The sequence below is a fragment of the Ovis canadensis genome, chromosome 25 (genome assembly GCF_042477335.2).
Source record: "Ovis canadensis isolate MfBH-ARS-UI-01 breed Bighorn chromosome 25, ARS-UI_OviCan_v2, whole genome shotgun sequence".
Taxonomy (NCBI): domain Eukaryota; kingdom Metazoa; phylum Chordata; class Mammalia; order Artiodactyla; family Bovidae; genus Ovis; species Ovis canadensis.
In genome coordinates, this window is record NC_091269.1 from 39790623 (window position 1) to 39809432 (window position 18810).

Genomic DNA, 18810 nt, shown 5'->3' on the forward strand with positions numbered 1-18810 from the left:
AGGATAGGCACTCTGTGCTTTGGAAAAACAGACCAGTTGGATAGTTAGACGCATATCTCAGGAAGAATTCTAATGAACCCAGACTTTTGCATCTCCCATATGTAGAAAAGCACTATTATCATTAACTTGGAATATCCATTCTTTGTGACTAGCAATAATCTTTAACTAAGATGTATGCTGAACTGAACTAAAAATGTATGCTGAATTACTCATATTACTTTACTAAAAATTATATATACTGGTTTCTCCTCTATTTCTTCAGAGGAATTTCCTCAGAGCTACTGAGAGGCTGTCTCCTGGGGTATCAGTTCAGTTAGGTCAGTCGCTCAATTGTGTCTGACTCTTTGTGACCCCATGAATTGCAGCACGCCAGGCCTCCCTGTCCATCACCAACTCCCAGAGTTTACACAGACTCATCTCCATAGAGTGAGTGATGCCATCCAGCCATCTCATACTCTGTCGTCCCCTTCTCCTCCTGCCCCCAATCCCTCCCAGCATCAGGGTCTTTTCCAATGAGTCAACTCTTTGCATAATGTGGCCAAAGTACTGGAGTTTCAGCTTCAGCATCAATTCCTCCAATGAACACCCAGGACTGGTCTCCTTTAGGATGGACTGGTTGGATCTCCTTGCAGTCCAAGGGACTCTCAAGAGTCTTCTCCAACACCACAGTTCAAAAGCATCAATTCTTTGGCACTCACCTTTCTTCACAGTCTCTCACATCCATACATGACCACTGGAAAAACCATAGCCTTGGCTAGATGGACCTTAGTCGGCAAAGTAATATCTCTGCTTTTTAATATGTTCTGTAGGTTGGTCATAACTTTCCTTCTAAGGAGTAAACGTCTTTTAATTTCATGGCTGCAATAGCCATCTGCAGTGATTTGGGAGGCCCCAAAAATAAAGTCTGACAGTGTTTCCACTGTTTCCCCTTATATTTCCCATGAAGTGATGGGACCAGTTGCCATGATGTTAGTTTTCTGAATATTGAGCTTTAAGCCAACTTTTTCACTCTTCTCTTTCACTTTCATCAAGAGGCTTTTGAGTTCCTCTCCACTTTCTGCCATAAGGGTGGTGTCATCTGCATATCTGAGGTTATTGATATTTTCCCCAGGAATCTTGATTCTAGCTTGTGCTTCCTCCAGCCCAGCGTTTCTCATGATGTACTCTGCATATAAGTTAAATAAGCAGGGTGACAATAGACAGTCTTGATGTATTCCTTTTCCTATTTGGAACCAGCCTGTTGTTCCATCTCCAGTTCTAACTTTTGCTTCCTGACCTGCATACAGATTTCTCAAGAGGCAGGTCAGGTGGTCTGGTATTCCCATGTCTTTCAGAATTTTCCACAATTGATTGTGATCCACACAGTCAAAGGCTTTGGCATAGTCAATAAAGCAGAGATAGATGTTTTTCTGGAACTCTCTTGCTTTTTCGATTATCCAGCGGATGTTGGCAATTTGATCTCTGGTTCCTCTTCCTTTTCTAAAACCAGCTTGAACATCTGGAATGGTCTTAGGTAAAGCCCTGAATAAAACTTAGGTTGTCACAACTCGTATGTTGTGCATTTTGCTTTATGTTGAAGCCTGAGAATCAACCTTTGCTGGCCCTCATGACTTCAGTCAGTCAGAGCCTGGACTGTGTCAGCACAGAATGACCTTTGCCCTGATCCTATGATGAAATCTCCTTTTTATCATCAAAGCACACCTCTCTACAGGGAATAACTATACCTGCCCTTCACATATATGCATTCACCCTTAGGTAAAAGATCCCAAGTCTTGCTTTTTGGGGAGACTCTGCTTTGGGAAATGCTTACATGGTAGCTAAACTGGTAAAGAATCCACCTGCAATGCGGGAGGCCTGGGTTTAATTCCTGGGTTGGGAAGAGCCCCTGGAAGAGGTCGTGACAACCCATTTCAGTATTTTGCCTAGAGATTCCCCATGAAGAGAGGAGCCTGGCGGGCTACAGTGCATGGAGTCTCAGTGTCAGACACGACTGAGTGACTGAGCACACACATCTCAGCCTTGGGAAATGCCTCTGGAGTTCTCCTTACTTGTTGAAAGGAATAAAGTCCTCCCTTCTCTTGATCCTCAACTTGGTTGTGATCTATGACTAGATACTTGCCAAGAGCTAAACCCAGTTTTCAGGTAACAAAACCAGCACAAAACACCTGGGCCCCTAGTAACATGACTAAAAAAGGACCTAAATGTTAGTTATAACTAATGGCAGAGTTCTGGAACTGGTATAACCCTGCATCAGAACAAGATGTCTTTTTCTAAAGAAAGAACGTTTAGATTTTTAGTGTAGTAACATTCTAATTTGCATCTAAAACTTGCACTCTGAGGGGGTTAAACCTTTAACAATATTGGTCAAATAACTGGGTGATTCACCTGTTTTCGTGCATTTGTGTCTTGAGCCTTACAATGTAAACAGTATTAGAAACTGGATCCCAGAATTCTTCTTAGGCAGGGTATTCTTTTTGCTTTCAGCAATTCATCAATGAGTGCTTGATAGAAAACAAATGATACACTAATGCCTGAGGCATGGCTGCCAGTAAAGCATCAGAGAAGACAGTTGATAAAAAGGTGCACATTAGTTTTGCTGACTTTTTTTTTTTTCCTCCTAAGGGCGTGGGGTCGTGTCGAGATTAGAAAAGATGATAGAAAACAAGACATGATAGTGGGGATAAGAAAGCATGTGCTATCGACTGATGAAGAGAGAAACCACTGGGTACATGTGAGTAAAGGGTACTTCACAGAACAGAAATTTCTAATAACTGTTTTTCTTTTTCTTTCCTACGCAATATGTGTTTTAAATCCTGACCAAACCATTAGCATTTATTTCCAGAGGCTAATGAAGGTGAAAAGACTAGGCATTTTATGTATTTCAGACATGGTACAGAAATCCACAAGGAAGGAACTGCTCAGGAGAGAAAAAAGCTTTGATGGGAAAATGCATAAATAGGGGTTAAGTGTCAGGCTACCACAAGACATGACATAGGGCAGAGTTATAGGTGAAAGTTTAAAGTTAACTTGATTTTACCAATAGCTGATAAAGGCTATTTCATCCTAGGGCTCATGGGCATTTTACATTATAAGAAAAGTACCACATATAACTAGTTTAAATATAGATTTCAATTATTGGCAAAAGACCAAAGAATTGTTAGGTTTTGATTGGTCAAATAAAGTGTGATTGGTCCATGGCAAGTGACATACATTTACCTGACTATCTTGCAGCAAAGTGTGGTTGTGCCAGTTTTATATTTTGCAAAGTACAACTTACATTTTTTTCGTTTTGCTTTATTTGCTTGAAACATTTCACAATATCAGTTTCAAAGACTTCTATAATTAAATTCCTCCAAGAAAAATGTCCCCAAAACTAATGGCTCAAAATATGTTTATTTATATCATATATATTATAAAAACTATACCGTGAAATGGAGCAAAAACATAGTCAATGTCAAATTCACAGTCTCTTATTAGACCACGAACATATTGATCATGTATTTGGCTAATAGGATACCAAAGTTCCTAACACAATTCAAACCATCAGTTCAGTCACTCAGTTGTGTCCAACTCTTTACGATGCCAGGGACTGAAGCATGCCAGGCTTCCATATTCATCATCAACTCCCAGAGTTTGCTCAAACTCATGTCCATCGACTCAGTGATATCATCCAACCACCTCATCCTCTGTTGTCCCCTTCTCCTCCTGCCTTCAATCTTTCCTGCCATCAGGGTCTTTCCAGTAAGCCAGTTCTTTGCATCAGGTGGCTAAAGTGTCAGAGCTTCAGCTTCAACATCAGTCTTTCCAATGAACATCCAGGACTGATCTCCTTTAGGATGGACTGGTTGGATCTCCTTGCAGTCCAAGGGACTCTCAAAGAGTCTTCTCCAACACCACAGTTCAAAAGCATCAATTCTTCGGCCCTCAGCTTTCTTTATAGTCCAACTCTCACATCCATACATCACTACTGGAAAAACCAAAGCTTTGACTAGATGGACTTTTGTTGGGAGTGTAAGGCTTCTGCTTCTTAATATGCTAGCATATTAAGGTTGGTCATAGCTCCCCTTCCAAGGAATAAGAATATTTTAATTTCATGGTTGCAGTCACCATTTTCAGTGACTTTGGAGTCCAAATAAATAGTCTGTCACTGCTTCCATTGTTTCCCCATCTATTTGCCATGAAGTGATGGGACCAGATGCCATGATCTTAGTTTTTTGAATGTTGAGTTTTAAGTCAACTTTTTCACTCTCCTCGAGATGCTCTTTAGTTCTTCTCTTTCTGTCATAAGAGTGGTATCATCTGCATATCTGAGGTTATTGATATTTCTCCTGGCAATCTTGATTTCAGCTTGTGGTTCATCCAGTCCAGCATTTCACATGATATACTCTGCATATAAGTTAAATAAGTTAAATAAGAGTGACAATATACAGCCTTGATGTACTCCTTTCCCAAATTGGAACCAGTCTGTTGTTCCATGTCTGGTTCTAACTGTTGCTTTTTGACCTGTATACAGCTTTCTTAGAAGGCAGGTCAGGTGGTCTGGTATTCCAATCTCTTTCAGAATTTTCCATTTGTTTTGATCCACACAGTCAAAGGCTTTGGTGTAATCAATAAAGCAGAAGTAGATGTTTTTCTGGAACTCTCTTGTCTTCCCTATGATCCAATGCATGTTGGCAATATGATCTCTGGTTCCTCTGCCCTTTCTAAATCCAGTTTGAACATCTGGAAGTTCACGGTTCATGAGCTGTTGAAGCCTGGCTTGGAGAATTTTGAGCATTATGTTGTTAGTGTGCAAAATGAGTCCAATTGTGTGGTAGTTTGAACAGTCTTTGGCATTGCCTTTCTTTGGGACTGGAATGAAAACTAACCTTTTCCAGTCCTGTGGCCACTGCTGAGTTTTACCAATTTGCTGGCATATTGAGCGCAGAACTGTAACAGCATCATCTTTTAAGACTTGAAAGAGTTCAACTGGAATTCCATCCTGTCTACTAGCTTTGTTTGTAGTGATGCTTCTTAAGGCCCACTTGACTTCACATTCCAGGATGTCAGGCCCTAGATGAGTGATCCCACCATCGTGGTTATCTGGGTCATGAAGATCTTTTTTGTATAGTTCTTCTGTGTATTCTCGCAACCTCTTCTTAATGTCTTCTGCAAAGGCCAACATAGTTCTGCCAAGAGCAAACTTTAGCAGGGCAAAAGCTAACAGTTTTGCTTAGAGAATGCACTGGTCATAGCAAACACCCTCTTCCAACAACACAAGAGTTGACTCTACACATGGATATCACCAGATGGTCAATATCAAAATCAGATTGATTATATTCTTTGCAGCCAAAGTTAATGAAGCTCTATACAATCAGCAAAAATAAGACTGGGAACTGACTGTGGCTCAGATCATGAACTCCTTATTGCAAAAAGTCAACCTTTAGTTCATGACTTCCATACCACACAGTTGCTTTTTGTCTTTTGAGCTATTTTTCAAAAGCATAACTTAAGAATTATATTCTTTGTCTTTTAGGTTTATATTTTACGAAGTCCTAACACTTCTTCAATATTTAAAGCAGAAATAATGAAGATATATCATAGTATTATTGTTTTCATTAATAATTTTATTTCCAAGACACTCCCTATATGAAATAAGCTCTCTTGCACATAGCTTAATTATTGGGATTGGGTAGAGACCAGTAATTTTTTCTAGGGATTTCTTGACAAGAAGGCAGTTAAGCTGATAAATGACTGCAAAGCAATTTATCTGAACAAATATTTTGCTCATTTGGGAAAACAGCTTACTTTTCATAGAACATTTTACTTACATATATTCCTTTTAGGGTCTCAGTTTGCTGGTGTCTGAAAGAATAAGTGAAAGTTTTAGTCTCTCAGTCCTGTCTGACTCTTTGCTACCCTATGGACTGTAGCCTGCTGGTTACCTCTGTCCATGGAATTCTCCTGACAAGAATACTGGAGTGGGTTGCCATTCACTTCTTCAGGGGATCTTCTCAACCCAGGGATCAAACCCATGTCTTCCTCATTGCAGGCAGATTCTTGCTGTGCCTACCAACCCTAAATTATTACATTACAAATGTTGCCCAATTATGATGTTTTCTTCTCCTTTAAAGAAGCTAAGTTAAGTAAGAGCTAAATTCGATTAGTCAGTAGTTTTACTGGTGGTCTTTTTTTTTTTTTTTTTGAAGATAGTCATTAAACTCTAACTAGTTATTTATAGCACTATGCCTGTTACATTATTTGTAAATAGAAGTCAGTATGGTTTTAATGATTGCATGACATAGTTTAAGTAATAAATTAATGACAGTTCTAAGAATATCATGACTATTCAATAAATATTGTTCATATTTGGTTAAAAATATTAAGAGAAATCTCATGGGTCTTAGAAATACTTGGACACAAAATAAATTTAATTTCTTATAATAAAACACTGTTTCCCCTATAGAAAATTATGTTAAATGCAAATTATGTTCAACTATTTCTTAACTTCTTTTACTTTAACTTAATTATTTAAACCAGATGAGGTGACTTGCTAATGTATTTTATTGAACACTAGGTGCAGTTTCTTCAGTTAGGTGATAAATTTTAGAAGGAGTATTAACAAATATACTTTCAACCATCTTTTATGTGAGATACTCTAATGAAAGGAATATAAACAGTTCTTGGAGAGAAATAAACCTATGAAAATATGAAAACACAAATCGTATTGAAGGACAATAATATCTAGAGCATGAGAAAATGGAGTGAGAAAGAGTAACTGATAATCACCCAAGGAAAATAGATTTATTTTTGCCCTGGTAAGATCCACCTATAAAATTAATGCAGCATTACCTTTTCATTGAACTGTTAAAATATGGCCAACATGTTTCTATTTCTTCATTAAAAGTGCTTTTATTCACAGGTTGATAGAACAAAGCTGACACAACAGTAAACCTTTCACAAACACATTAGAGTTTGTCTAAATTTGGCCTCTTTTTTTTTTTTTTTTGCTTCAGTATGTTTTCACATCTGGTCAAATCAAAACCATCTTTAGGTTGTGAGGAACTACAATGCAAGAAACTAAATATGAAGTTATTTTACCTGCTAACTTCACATTCAAAAGAGAAAAATGTTTCATAAAATTTTCATAATGACTGATAGAGCAAACATCCTTATTCGTTAGTCACATTAGTGAATTTATTGCCCAATGTGTCACAAGCATTTCTGTAGAAGCCTTTGGTTCTCTTTTATTTAATTTTATTTTTAAAATAAGTTTATTTATTTTAATTGGAGGTTAATTACTTTACAATATTGATTTTGCCACACATCAACAAATGAATGGAAAAGAAAGCTGTGGTACATATACACAATGGAGTATTACTCAGCCATTAAAAGGAATACATTTGAATCAGTTCTAATGAGGTGGATGAAACTGGAGCCGATTATACAGAGCGAAGCAAGCCAGAAAGAAAAACGCCAATACAGTATTTAAAAGTTTTATTATGAGCCATATGAGAAACTTTGTCAAGTCCTATTAACAAGTTACTTGAGTTTTCAATTTAGCTAAGTTTCTATCCTCAATGTGATGGGAAATGTTTGCATTTTTCTGGAGATCTTACTTATACAATTTCATGAATCACATTTCTTCAGAACTGAGTGGTGTTTTTATTGATGTCACAGAGATAGCAACAGGGACTGACTTTTCAATTCTTAAATTATTTAAAAGCAAAAAGCACACAGATGAAATATCTTTGGATGAGAATGGGTAAAACATTTAATCAGCAGTTGGCTTCTTCCTCTTCTTCTTTGTCTTCTTCTTTTTTCTCTTCCTTGTCTTCCACTTTTTTCCCCTGTTCTGCTTCCCCTTCTCCTTCATTTCTATTATCAGCACAAGCAGCTATCCTCTTAGGGCCACATTTTGACAAAGAAACCTAGACCTTTCTTATCTTAGAGTTTTATAAGGTCAAATATCTAATTGATGGAGACTAAAGCCATATTGAAATTTGTTTCTGCATAATCAGATAATTTCACTCATTAAGCTAGTGTTTATCAATCTCTGGGCTGTGATATCAGTGTAAACAGCATTAAGTACAAAATAACTCAATTATATACATCATGATAGGCAAATGGATCTATTTTAAAATATTAACAAACTTTAACTTGATTATCCATTGTGAACTCTCATCTCCATTCATGGGGATTCTGGAACTAAATTTTATAGAATCCCTTCTACATAGTTTTCCTACTTAGAGCCTTCAATTAAGAAGCACTCAAGTGAGATTTGGAAGGTAGAAGGGACAGAAGGGCTTTCTGCTGACAGTTTATACAGACTCACTCATAGGCTGAAATCGATCTTTTAGGTACTATCTTGCTTTTAAGGATGTGGACAAATAAAATTGGTGGCAGTGACGGCCCCTTCTGAGTGCCCAGAGCTTCACATTGTTGAAACTGTGGGTAATTATTAGTCAAATTCACTTAACCTGGCTTCACTAATCAAGCTCGTTTTAATTATTGTTACAAAAGACTTGCAGGTCTTCCAAGAGGCAGGTGTCCTAAACGATAATATCCTAAACGATAACCTGAGTTGTTTTTTTTTTTAGAGATTTGGAGTCAGCAGTGTCTAGTCTGAGCTAAACTGGTTAAGATTGAAATTGAACATGCAGAAGCCTACAGATTAGTTATGTCTGTGCAGAGCCATGATTGCACACCTTTCCCAATCACCTTTCCCCATGGACCCCAAGTTTCCACACTCCCTACGTATCATAAGCATTAGAACATCTTCCTTCTTATTCTTTATTTATAGATAGCCCTTTACCTTTGGGATGCCAGTTTTCAGGATCCTGTCTTGCTGTTTATTGAGCAAAAGGATCATCTCTGAACCAGTGAGTAATGCTAAGATTTACCAGCTTCATTCTGTCATAAAGTTGAGACTTTTGTCAGGCTTCAGTGTTTTCCTATAAAGCCTGAGACAAGCGATGGCCTCTAGGTGAGTTCCAATGTGTTATAGCTTTTAAACTCTGCTTCGTTTTTTTTTGTTTTTTTGTTTGTTTGTTTTTGTTTTTTTAATTCCACCAACACTTTCAAAGATATATATAAATCTAATGTTATGATTTCTCTGATGAAAACACTTTACTAGCTTTTTTGTTCTATTTGTGTGTATGTGTGTGTTTGAGCTGTATGGTGGTGGTTGGGCTTCCCTGCTGGCTCAGTCAGTAAAGAATCTGCCTGCAATGCAGGAGACATGGGTTCAATCCCTGGGTTGGGAAGGTTCCCTGAAGAGTTGTATGAGCTGTTTGCATAATTTGGAAACGAAGGCTTTGTTGGTCACATTATTTGCAAATATTTTCTGTCAGTCTATAGGTTGTCTTTTCCTTTTGTTGATGGTTTTCTTTGCTATACAAAAGCTTTTACGTTTGATTAGGTCCCATTTGTTTATTGTTGTTTTTATTCTATTGCCTTGGGAGAATGACCTAAGAAAACATTGGTACAATTTATGTCAGAGGATATTTTGTTTATGTTCTCCTTTAGAAGTTTTATGGTGTTCTGTCTTATATTCAGGGCTCCTCTGATGGCTCAGATGGTGAAGAAGCTGTCTGCAGTGCAGAAGACTTGGGTTCAATCCCTGGGTCAGAAAGATCCTCTGGAGAAGGGAATGGCAACCCACTCCAGTATTCTTGCCTGGAGAATCCTAAGGACAGAGGAGCCTTGTGGGCTAAGTCTTTAAACCATTTTGAACTTACTTTTGTGTATGGTGTAAGGGTGTGTTCTAGTCTTCATTGATTTGCATGAGACTATCCAACTTTATCAGTACCGCTGGCTGAAGAGATTGTCTTTTCCCCATTGAATATCCTTTTCTACACTGTCAAAGATTAATTGACCATAGGTTTGTGGGTTTATTTCTGGGCTCTCTATTCTGTTCCATTGATGCATATGTCTATTTTTGTGCCAATAACAAATGCTATTTTGATTGATATAGTTTGGCAATGTAGCTTTGCAATATTGCACCTCCAGGTTGCTATGGCAATTCTGGCTCTTCTATAGTTCCATATACATTTTAGGATTATTCATTCTAGTTCAGTGAAAAGTGTCTTGGGTAATTTGATAGGACTCACCATAAATATGTAGACTGCTATGAGAATTTTAGCCATTTTTAACAGCATTAAGTTTTCCAATCCAAAAGAGTGGGTATCTTTCCATTTCTTTGAAACATCTTCAATTTCCTTTATTAATGTTTCATAGTTCTCAGCATATAAATCTTTCACCTGCTTGATGAGGTTTAGTCCTAAGTAAGTTTTTTTCCTTGAAGTGATTTAAAAAGGGATTGCTTGCATTTCTTTTTCTTTTTCTTTTTTTTTTTTCAGATGGTGGACAGGGAATACACAAGGTTTTTGTAGTCTTTGTGTGTGTGTGTGTGTGTGTGTGTGTGTGTGTGTGTGTGTTTTAGTTGGAGGATAATTCGTTTGCAATGTTGTTTGGTTTCTGCTGTACAACAACATGAATCAGCTATACGTATACATATATCCCATTCCACCCTTCTAGGTCATCACAGAGCACCAAGCAGTATTCCCTATTCTATGTAGCTATTTCTCTCTAGCTATCTATTTTAACACATGGTAGTGTGTGTGTGTATATATATATACATTAATGCTTCTCTCTCAATTTGCCCCCCCTTTCCTTCCCCCACTGTGTCCACAAGTCCATTCTGTATATTTCCATCTGAAGAGCCTAAGCCACCCCATTTTGCCAAAAAAAAAAAAAAAAAAAGACTCCATTTTAGAGTTCTGAGGAAAGAGTCTTTGGAAATCCCCTGACCTCACCCCACCACCTGCGAGCCAATCAGATCCCAGATCAGGATCTCCTGACTTTATGTTCAGGACTTATGACCTGCCCAGGAAATTCGAATTAAGCCCGGGAAATGGGAACCAATCAGAACCCATGGCCAGCCCGGGAAATGAAAACCAATCAGACCTAACCCTTCCACAGAAGGTAACCAATTAGACATCTCCCAACCCGGAAACTTCCGTTTATCAAATTTTTCACGCAAGAATACACTATATAAGCAATGTAACCCAGAGTTTGGGGTTCCTCTCCTTAGCTGCTGCGTCGGTAAGCTGGCAGCCCCATCTCGAGCTTGGTAATAAAAATTCTCATGCTTTTGCATTGGATATCGGCTCCCTGGTGGTCATTGGGAGATTTCGTGACTTGGCATAACATTTGGGGGCTTGTCTGGGATCTCCCCTTGGCCCCGCAGGGAAACCGATCCGGAGAGTTATCCGCAGCCGGTAAGCTCTTCTCTGTCTCTTTGTTTCTGATAAGGCCTATTTTCTGAAGCCGGTATATGACTCAGGTGGATATGCCAGCGGGTCACTGGTGCAGGTCGTTGGGAGACGTTCCCGGCCCCTTTGGAGGAGGCAGAGTGACCCTGTTCTCTATAGACGATAGCGGGTCGCTCCCACTGAACGCCCAGAGGCCGTTGTCTTACTTTCAGTTTTGTCTCCGGACTCCCGGAGGTCTGTATCTTCTGTCTCTGTCTGTCTGTGTGGCTATCTGTACTGTCTGTGTTAATTTACCAACATCTGACTGATCTAGGAACGGTGGGGCAAAGTCAATCTAACCCTACCCCTCTATCCCTGATCACTGACCATTTTAAGGAGGTCAAGATGCACGCACATGACCTCAGTGTGGAAATTAAGAAAGATAAATTAACCACTTTTTGCAGCGCAGAATGGCCAACCTTCCACGTGGGATGGCCCCCAGAGGGCACCTTTGACTTGGAAACTGTGCACTGAGTCCAAGACATCATCTTTCGACCGCAGAGCGGACACCCTGACTAAGTTCCCTATGTCATAGTGTGGGAAGATCTCATATTATGCCCATCTCCATGGGTAAAACCTTTCTTGCCTCAACAGGGATTCTCCACCGTGCAGGTGCTGGTGACACGTGTAGGAAAGAACCTGAAAGATACCAAGGAACCTGAACCAATGGCGCCACTGTACCCCATTTTACAAGGGGGAACAGAGGAAGAACTTCTCTTCCCACCCCCTTACCAACCCCTCGAGCCACTGCAGGCCCCTGCTATCCCTCCACCTAGGACCGACGCATCAGAAGGGGGACCTGCACAAAATACTCACCATAGGAGAGCCATGTCTCTGGTGGGGCCAGTAGACTCAACTGTTGCCCTCCCTTTACGAGTGGCTGGTCCCCCCCACGAGGAAGGGAACCAACCTCATCAATACTGGCCCTTCTCTACCAGTGACCTATATAACTGGAGGTCACAGAATGCTAAGTTCTCTGATAACCCTAGAGATCTAACTAATCTTCTAGAGACTGTGCTTTTTACTCATCAGCCCACCTGGGACAACTGTCAGCAGCTGCTCCAGACTCTCTTCACCACGGAAGAGAGAGAGAGAATACAGAATGAGGCCAGTAAAAGGGTCCCATGGGCAAAAGGAGAACACACCACTAATATAGATTAAATTAACACCTCTTTTCCTTTATTGCGGCCTGACTGGGATTACAATATGGCACAAGGTAAGGAGAGGCTCCGAGTTTACTGCCAGACTCTGTTGGGGGTGCTCAAGGCAGCTGCACAGAAACCCACTAATCTAGCTAGAGTAAGAGATGTTCAACAAGGCCCCACTGAGAGTCCAGCTGCTTATCTGGAAAGGCTGATGGAGGCCTTTAGACAATACACCCCCAAGGACCCAGAAGCAGAAGGGACTCAGGCTGCTTTGATAATGCATTTTGTCAACCAGGCGGCTCCAGACATTAGGAAAAAGTTACAAAAACTAGAACGCCTGGGAGAAAAGAGTATCCAGGACTTAATAACAGTGGCAGAAAGGGTCTACAATACTCAAGACCCCCGAGGAAAAACAAGCTAAGGCAGCAGACTGCCAGACCCGCAATATGGCATGCATCCTGCTAGCGGCAACAGTTCCTGATTCAGGAGAAAGGGAGTGCCAGCTGCACCGCCTAGTGGCTGCAGGTAAGAGCCGCCCCCGTAAGCAACCAGCATTAGGAAAGAACCAATGCACCTATTGTAAGGAGGAAGGACACTGGGCCAAAGAATGCCCTAAGAAAAAGAAGGGACCATGAAAGACCCCTATCCTGGCCCTCGATGAACTGAGCGACTAGGGGAGATGGGGTTCGGCTCCCCTCCCCAAACCCAGGGTAACCCTAAGAGTGGAGGGGACCCCAATTGACTTCCTTGTCAACACAGGGGCTCAATATTCAGTTTTGCTGGAGCCCCAAGGGAAACTGGCTGGAAAGACTTCATGGGTGCAGGGGGCCACTGGGATGAAACAATATCAATGGACTACCTGAAGATTGGTGGATTTGGGCATGCACCGGGTATCCCACTCCTTTATGGTCATCCCGGAATGCCCCTTCCCACTGTTGGGAAGAGACTTGTTAACCAAGATGGGAGCTCAAATTCACTTCCTCCCAGGAGAAACTAAAATACTTGATCAGGCGGGCAGGCCGATTCCAGTACTGACAATTCAATTAGGGGATGAATATCGGCTGCACCAAAAACCGACCCTTCCCCAAACAGACATCCAGGAGTGGCTAGATGAATTCCCTGGAGCGTGGGCCGAGACAGGGGGAACCAGCTTGGCTAGGCACCGCCCTCCTATATATATAGATCTCAAGCCAGGAGCCAATCCCGTCGGAGTCAGACAATATCCTATGACCTTAGAGGCCCTACAGGGAATCATCCCCCGCATCCTCAGGCTCCTAGCCCAGAAAATCTTGAGACTCTGTCAGTCAGCGTGGAACACTCCCCTGCTCTCTGTTAAAAACCCAAATTCTCATGACTATCGGACAGTATAGGACCTGCGGGAAGTTAACCACGGAGTTCTAGATATTTATTCTATGGTGCCAAACCCATACAACCTCGAGCTCGCTCCTGCCAGATCATCACTGGTATACGGTCCTAGATCTAAAAGACGCTTTCTTTAGTCTATTCCTGGTGCCCAAGAGCCAGGAGCTTTTTGCCTTTGAGTGGTCTGACCTGGAAGAGGGGATCAATGGACAGCTGACCTGGACGTGACTGCCACAGGGATTTAAAAATTCTCCCACTATCTTCAATGAGGCCCTCCATGAAGACCTGGGTGAGTTTAGACAACAGCATCCCCAACTAACCTTGTTGTAATACGTAGATGACCTCTTAATTGCAGCGAAAGACCAACAGACTAGCCTCATGGGCACCCGAGAACTATTGCAGACCCTTGGAAAATTAGGGTACCGAGCCTCAGCCAAAAAGGCTCAGATATGCCAACCAGAGGTCACCTATTTAGGGTATGTGTTAAAAGAAGGGCAGAGGTGGCTGTCAGAGGCACGAAAGGAGACGGTACTCAAAATACCGACCCCAGACTCACCTCGAAGGGTGAGAGAATTCTTGGGGTCTGCTGGCTTCTGCCGTCTTTGGATTCCAAACTATGTGGAACTGGCTAAACCATTATATGAAGCCACCAAAAGTACCACCCCTTTCAGCTGGACAGAACAGATGGAGGCCGCCTTCAGAACTATTAAAACAGCTCTGCTGTCAGCCCCCACCCTGGGATTGCCTGACGTCACAAAACCCTTTCTCCTGTATGTGGATGAAAAACAAGGAGTAGCAAAAGGGGTGCTGATGCAATATTTGGGACCTTGGAAACGGCCGTAACCACGGAAACGCAAATTGTGTAGGCGGAAGCACTACCTCCGGGTACTTCGGCTCAAAGGTCTGAACTAATCGCCCTAACAAAAGCCCTTCAGTTGGGAAAGGACAAAAAACTTGACATCATCACCAATAGCCGATACGCCTTTGCTACTGCCCACATACACGGGGCCATCTACAGAGAGCGGGGACTCCTCACAGCTGAGGATAAGATGATTAAAAACAAAGAAGAAATAAAAGCTCTCCTCTCAGCATTATGGCTTCCTAAAAAACTAGCACAAGAGACTTAGACTGGATAAAAAGCCTGGCCGGGTGGTGGAGAGCAGCAGACAGCTCTCTAATCCTCCCAGAAGAACTAGGAAAACAAGTATTACTAAAAAATGCATCGTGCCACTCACCTGGGAACTCACAAGATGCAAGACCTGATTAGACATGCCAAGATTACCATGAGAGATGTCAGGACGATAATAGGAGACATCGTATCAAACTGCAAAGCCTGCCAGCTTACGAACGCTGTCCCTCATCCAGCCGACCAAGGAATTAGAGAACGGGGGACAAGACCAGAAGCTTACTGGGAGGTGGACTTCACTGAGGTAAAACTGGGTAAATATGGATACAAATACCTGTTGGTGTTCATGGATACCTTCTCAGGGTGGGTAGAAGCTTTCCCCACCAAGAGAGAAACAGCACAGGTGGCAGCCAAAAAGCTGATTGAAGACATCTTGCCACGGTTCGGGTTTCTGGCACAGGTGGGGTCAGATAATGGGCCAGCCTTCATGTCTCAGGTAAGCCAGGAGGTAGCCTGGGCTTTGGGGGCTAGATGGAAGCTGCACTGTACCTAAAGGCCCCAGAGCTCAGGGCAAGTGGAAAGGATGAATAGGACGCTTAAAGAGACATTAACAAAACTAGTTGCTGAGACTGGGGATTGGGTGGCTCTCCTCCCCTTTGCCCTGTACTGGGTGTGGAACTCACCCTACCAACTGGGACTCACCCCTTTTGAAATCATGTGTGGGATATCTCCCCCAATAATCCCTAACCTAAAGGCAGAAGTGTTAAAAGAAATAGATGATCAGAAGTTGCTTTTTTGTCTCTGGTCCTTACAATACTCCCACAGGGACACATGGAAGAGGCTCAAAGTGCTATATGAGTCAGGCCCTCCACCTGAACCTCACCACTACCGGCCAGGAGACTGGGTGTACATGCTCATCACCAAGAGACCCTAGAGCCTAGGTGGAAGGGACCCTTCCTTGTCGTCTTGATGACACCAACTGCTCTCAAAGTTGACGGCATCTCTGCTTGGGTCCACTACACCCACACACGGCCTGCAGACCCATTCGCCTTATGAGAAGAGTTCCTCCCCCAATGGAAGGCCGAATTGGACAAAACTAACCCGCTCAAGGTAAAACTGCGAAGACAACAAAAGTAGGTAAAATGGTAAAATGGCTACCCGGCTACTCCTGGTGCTCTCCCTCCCGGGCTGGAAGGCTTTAGGTGCGGCCCAGGACCAAAATCCACACCAACCTTTTAAAGTAACCTGGAAACTACTAAATGGAGAGACATACGAGGTGCTGAAACACATGACTGCCACGCACCTTGTAAACACACGGTGGCCCGACTTATACTTCCACCTAAAAGAATTGATGGAGACTTCCTGGGCATGCGCTTATCTACGGAAAGTGGATTTCTATGCATGTCCAGGGCACAAAAGAGACCGGATAAAGAATTGTGGTGGCATGCAGAGTCGTCACTGTAAGGCATGGGAATATGTGACTTCAAATGATGGCTGGTGGAAATGGAGTGTGGCCAGGCTGTCGGACCTGGTCACGATGACTTTTGTAAATCCTATCACCTCAGACATGTAGAACAAGTGATTTACCGGTAATTTCCCTGATTACAACCTTGTCAAAGTCTCCTTCACTTCTGAAGGACAGAGGAACATAAGATGGACATTGGGACTCGTCTGGGGTATACAGGGCCTCTGATTATCTTACTTTTGCTACTCACCTTCAGGCCGTGTTTATTGAACAAGTTAATGACCTTCATCAAGAGCCGCATCAACACTGTGCAGCTTATGGTGCTCAGGTCCCAATATACAGCTCTGCCAGCGGGCCCCTTAGCGGAAGAAAATATAGAGCTGGTTACAGACCCATGATTGGGTCTGTCCTGGGTCCTTGAGAAGGGGGGAATGAAGAGCCTAAGCCACCTCATTTTGCCAAAAAAAAAAAAAAAGACTCCATTTTAGAGTTCTGAGGAAAGAGTCTTTGGAAATCCCCTGACCTCACCCCACCACCTGCGAGCCAATCACATCCCAGATTAGGATCTCCTGACTTTACATTCGGGACTTATGACCTGCCCAGGAAATTCGAATTAAGCCCGGGAAATGGGAACCAAGCAGAACCCGTGGCCAGCCCGGGAAATGAAAACCAGTCAGACCTAACCCTTCCACAGAAGGTAACCAATTAGATGTCTCTCAACCCGGAAACTCCAGTTTTTCAAATTTTTCACATGAGAATACCCTGTATAAGCAATGTAACCCAGAGTTCAGGGCTCCTCTCCTTAGCCACTGTGTCGGCAACAGTGGGAGCCCCAGCTCAAGCTTGGTAATAAAAACTCTCTTGCCTTTGCATCTGATATTGGCTCCCTGGTGGTCATCAGGAGATTTCATGACTTGGGCATAACACATCTCTATTACTGCCCTGCAAATAGGTTCATCAGTACCATTCTTCTAGATTCCGTATATATGAATTAATATATATTTGTTTTTCTCTTTCTGACTTCACTCTAAATAACAGACTCTATGTTCATCCAGCTGACTACCATGGACTCAAATTTATTCCTCTTTATGGATGTGTAATATTCCACTGCATATATTTGTACCACAACTTGATCCATTCATCTGTTGATGGACATCTAGATTGCTCCCATATCCTGGCTATCGTAAAGGCAGTGCTGCAATGAACATTGGGGTGCACATGTCCTTTTGAATTATGGTTTTCTCAGGGTATATGCCCAGTAGTGAGATTGCTGGGTCATATGGTAGTTTTATTCCTAGCTTGTTAAGGAATCTCCATACTAGTCTCCGTAGTATCTGTATCAATTTATATTCCTACCAACAGTGCAAGAGAGTTTTCTTTTCTCTACGTCCTCTCTAGCATTTATTGTTTGTAGGTTTTTTGACAATAACCATTCTGACTAGTCTGAGATGATACCTCATTGAGTTTTGATTTGCATTTCTCTAGTAATGAGCAATGTTGAACATTTTTTCATGTATTCATTGGCCATCTGTATGTCTTCTTGGGAGAAATGTTTGTTTAGGTCTTCTGCCCATTTTTTTTTTTAACTTTAAACTTTTTATTTTGTGTTGGGTATAGCCAGTTAACCGGAGAAGGCAATGGCACCCTACTCCAGTACTCTTGCCTGGAAAATCCCATGGATGGAGGAGCCTGGTGTGCTGCAGTCCATGGGGTGGCTGAGAGTCAGACACAACTGAGCGACTTCACTTTCACTTTTCACCTTCATGCATTGGAGAAGGAAATGGCAACTCACTCCAGTGTTCTTGCCTGGAGAATCCCAGGGACGGGGAGCCTGGTGGGCTGCCTTCTATGGGGTCACACAGAGTCAGACACGACTGAAACAACTTAGCAGCAGCAGCATAGCCAGTTAACCATGTTGTGGCAGTTTCAAATGAACAGCACAGGGACTCGGCTATGTATATATACATGTATCCATTCTTCTGCCAGTTTTTTAACTGAGTTTCTTGTTTTACTGATATTGAGCTGCATGAGCAGCTTATATATTTTGGAGATTACATCCTATTTCTGATATTTCATTATCATGTTTCTTTGGTCTTTCCTAGTCTATGGCATTTCCTCTTTTTTATTCACGGCAAGAAAAATTTTTAAGAATATTGTCCAATTATTTTGTTGAATGTCCCACAATTTGGGTTTGACTGATATTTTTTTTCATCATGAAAAAATTAAGGTAATGTGTTTTTAGCAGAAATGCTACCATGTGATACTCTGAGGTATAACCTTCTCAGCACATCACACCAGAAGGCATATAACATTAATATGCATTATTATTGGTGATGAGAGCTTTAGTAATTTGGTTAAGGCGATGTGTGTCAATTTTCTCCTCTGTACAGTTACTATTTTTCCCTGTATTTTTAAGTA